The sequence below is a fragment of the Meles meles genome, chromosome 21, assembly GCF_922984935.1.
Source record: "Meles meles chromosome 21, mMelMel3.1 paternal haplotype, whole genome shotgun sequence".
Taxonomy (NCBI): domain Eukaryota; kingdom Metazoa; phylum Chordata; class Mammalia; order Carnivora; family Mustelidae; genus Meles; species Meles meles.
Window position 1 is genome coordinate 1756633 of NC_060086.1, and position 4634 is coordinate 1761266.

The following is a 4634-nucleotide window of genomic DNA, read 5'->3' on the forward strand; positions in this document are numbered from 1 at the left end:
GGGGGAGAAGTCTGGTCATGTTCTCATTTGAGAAGTCAGAAGGGTGGACAGACAGGACCGCTCTCTCAGGGAAGACCTTCTCGTGCGATCAGAGGAAACAGTGACTCCTGGAAGCTCTGTCTTTGCAGCCTTTGCATGGACCGGGCACCAGGGCACTGAACTGGTGGTCGGCTTGAGGTTCTTCCTTGAAAAAGTCCGTGCCCCAGGTGTGCCCCAGCCCAGACCGCGCGTGCGGAAGGTGGTGGTGGGGCTGCAAAAAGGCGTGTGCCCCAGAGCCGGCCTCCACGTGTGTTTGTTTTACAACCAGGCGAAAAGGGAAGGTTGTAAAAACATGAAAACTTAAATAGCTCAGGAGTTCGTTGGATGGAAGCTACCAGGGAAGTCATGCTGTCTAGCTGCCTCGTGGAAAAAGGACGACGTCTCCAGTGTTCTGGGCCCTGACGGACTGTGCGTGCGAAGCAAGCGTTTAAAAGGTGTCACCTCTTGGACGGGTCCAGCGAGCCGAGGCTGGCCGCAGTGGCTGGTGCGGGGCACAGGCTAGTCACCGCGCTCAGGGCTTCACGTGGAAGAGCTCGTTTAATCCCGCAGGGTTAGTAAAACCAGGTACCCTGAGGTGCAGAGAGGAAGGTGGTGCAGGGGCATGAGAACGTCGTCTTGCTCAGGATCGCAGAGCTGGAGGGGGAGCCGGGATTCAGACCCGGGCAGACGCGCTCCAGGGCCCCCGCGCTTTCTATGTCGTTGCCTTTTATGGTGATAACAACGCTTGGCATGAAATCTGTCCACTTCACAAAGCTGGACACGTGCCTTACTGTTGACTCCAAATGTAAGATGTTGGACCCCCGCTGTCTAGGTCCTGCTCATCTTTCTTCACTGAATCTTTCTGACCGTTAATAACTCCGAACTTTCTATCCCCCTGTCAGCCCCTGGTAACCACCATCCCAGCCTTTGATTTTATGAATTTGGCTATTTTTCATACCTCATATAAATGGAATCATGCCTCATGTCCTAAGGTTCATCCATGTTGTCCCATTTTGCAGAATTTTATTTTCTTTCAGGTCAACTATCATTCCAGTGTATTATGCACACATTTTCTTTTTCTTTCTTTCTTTCTCTCTTTCTTTTTTAGGGTCTTATTTATTTATTTAGAGTAGGGCAGGGTAGGAGCAGAGGGGGAGGGAGAGGGAACCTCAAGCAGGCTCCAAGCCTAGCAAGGAGGTGTTACGAGGCTTGAACTCAGGACCCTGAGATCGTGACCTGAGCCAAAACCAAGAGTCAGATGCTTAACCGACTGTGCCTCCCAGGTGCTCCCACATGTTTTCTTTTATCCATTCATCTGTTGGCGGCCATTTAGATTATTTCTTGGTCTTCGCGACTGTGAATAGTGCTACAACGAACACGGGAATGCGGATACCTCAAGACCTCGACTTTGAGTTCTGTTGGAGTAAACCCAGAAGTGCTGGATGGTCCGGTAGTTCTATTTTTAACATTTTGAGAAACTGCTGTACAGTTTTCCCTAGTGGCTGCACCATTCTACCTTTCCACAGGGCCCCCCATTTCTAACCACCATTTGATGACACTAACTCTTCCCAAGATCTCAGAGAACCCAGAAAGGAGAAAATGGCAGGCATTGGGGCTTGGGCCTGGGTGTTGGGAAGATGGGATTGAAGAGTTTTTTATTAGGGACAAGATGAAAAAGAGGACAGGATGTTTTAAGCGGGATGTGGCTGTCGGCCACCAGTCATTGGGAGATTAGGATAACACTTTCGCATTTGATTCACGTTGTAACAATTTGTCAATTCCCGAGCACCCATGAAATTCTAATGGACCGTAAGATGCAACGGAATTGCCCTGAGTTGGCCACAGTCTAAAGCAGGGGTCAGAAAATATGGCCGGCAGCCAAATCTGGCCACCACCTGCTTTTGCAAATAAGGTTTTGTTGGAATACAGCCACTCCCATTCATTCTGTGGCGTTCACAGGGCATGGCAGAGGTGAGTATTTGCAACAGAGACCATATGGTCTGTAAAGCTTAAAATATTTTTTTGCAGAAAAGCTTGCTGACTTCAGCCTCATGTATTACAGTGATTATTATTTTTCTTCTTCTAAATTTTTATTTTGAGAAATGTCAAGTCTACAGAAATACGGCAAGGATACTATAATGAATATTTATATGCCCTTCTCCCTGATTCAACACTTAACATTTTGTCACATTCGCTTCCTCTTTCTCTCTCTCAGATGCAGATAACTCAATATTCCAATTTAGTGTAGATTTAAATAAGTATGTACGTGTATATATAGATTGTATATACGTATAATGCATTAGTATGTATCTCCTAAGGATAAGGACAGTCATGTAACAACAGAAATTTACCACTGATGCAAGCAGACCACATCCGTATTTTCCAGTCCATGTTCCTGTGCAGTATTAATCAGTGCTTTGAGTGGTCACGTGTCTTTTGTGTTCTTTGATCTAGAACCATTGCCCAGCCTTATTTCTTTTTCCCCTCAGCTTATTAAGGTATAATTGACAAGCAAAACGGTAAGATTTTGGAAGTGTACATCATGAGGATTTGATACACATCGTGGAAGTATGATTTCCCGTTTTCATGACACAGGCATGTGGAGAGCGGGAACTAGATATTTTGCAGAACGTCCCTCATCCTGAATTTATTTGCTCATTTCCTGAGGATTCGATTCTGGTTTTAGCATTTTGGCAGGAATGCCAAAGAGGTGATGGACGTGTCCTTGTCTCAGGACCCCGTCAGAAGCCCAGGGATTGTTAGTGCAGCAAAACAACCCCAATGGTGGTAGTCAGGTGGGTTTGACTTGCTCAGACCCAAAATGACAGGACTCAGCATGGCGATGCTTACACAGCTACAGTTTATTCAAGGAATAAAGGGCACAACGGCAGCATTAAAGTAAGGAAATGTATCACAGGCAAAAGCCATTTTACCCCCAGGATCTGGAAAATCCAAGTGCAAGGTCCTGTTACCCTGCTTTTGGCTCAGGAACCACCCACATGTGCACAGAACACCCTGGAGCAGGCACTGTGTTCCTATAGAGAATCTGAGTGTGCACACGGGTCCCAAAGGTTTGCAGTTATGGGGGGGGGGGGGGTTGGTACACATTTATTTTATTTTTAATCTTGTTTTCTCAGTGTTCCAGAATTCATTGTTTATGCACCACACCCAGTGCTCCATGCAATACCTGCCCTCTTTAATACCCACCAGCAGGCTTGCCCAACCCCCATCGCCGCCCCTCCAAAACCCTCAGCTTGTTTCTCAGAGTCCACAGTCTCTCATGGTTTGTCTCCCCCTCTGATTTCCCCCAACTCCCTTCTCTCCATCTCCCAGTGTCCTCCGTGTTATTCCTTATGCTCCACAAATAAGCAAAACCATATGATACTTGACTCTCTCTGCTTGACTTATTTCGCTCAGCATAATCTCTTCGAGTCCCGTCCATGTTGCTACAAAAGTTGGGTGTTCATCCTTTCTGATGGAGGCATCATACTCCATAGTGTATATGGACCACATCATCCTTGTCCATTCATCCGTTGAAGGGCATCTTGGTTCTTTCCACAGTTTGGCGATCGTGGCCATTGCTGCTATAAACATTGGGGTACAGATGGCCCTTCTTTTCACTACATCTGTATCTTTGGGGTAAATACCCAGTAGTGCAATTGCAGGGTCATAGGGAAGCTCTATTCTTAATTTCTTGAGGAATCTCCACACTGTTCTCCAAAGTGGCTGCACCAACTTGCATTCCCACCAGCAGTGTAAGCGGGTTCCCTTTCCGGGGCTGGGACCCATGACACGAGCACTAACTTTTTTCACACTCGAGCACGTGTGATGCACCAGACGGAAACACGCGGCGCGCGGGCGTGCGGACGGACACACGGTTCACGCGCGGACGGACACACGGTTCACGCGCGGACGGACACACGGTTCACGCGCGGAGGCCCACAGGCACTGCAGGCGGTTCAGACGCTGTAGGTGAGACACTCGGCGGACTCAACCGTTTAACACTGAAAATAAAACCTTAAAAAAGGAGAACTTTTACAATACACATAAGAATGTATTAAAACCGACTTCCAGGGGCGCCTGGGTGGCTCAGTGGGTTAAAGCCTCTGCCTTCGGCTCAGGTCATGGTCTCGGGGTCCTGGGATCGAGCCCCGCATCCGCTCTCTGCTCCGCGGGGAACCTGCTTCCTCCTCTCTCTCTGCCTGCCCCTCCGCCTGCTTGTGGCGCGTCTGTCAGATAAATAAATAAAATCGTTAAAAACACACACTAAAGCGTGTTTCCCGTTTGGCCGCGGGCACCTCCGTCCTCCGCGCGATCCGGGTCCACCGCGGCTCCGAACGACTCGCTCCCGGCACGGGCGGGCGCCCTCGGCTCCCGGGGAGATGACGCCGTCGCTGCCCCGCGCCTTCAAGGCACTCGCGCGCACACGCGGGCACACGCGGGCACACCCACGCGCGGAAAGGGCACGGCGCGCCATCTACGCCGGACGCACGCAAGTCCCCGGCACGTGACCCGACGGGGGCGTGGCCTCCGGCGCTCGCGACGGAGGACTCTTGTCCCGGCCGAGCCCCCGTCGGACGCCCGGTGTCGGAGGTCACGGCGGCGTTGGCGGTGGC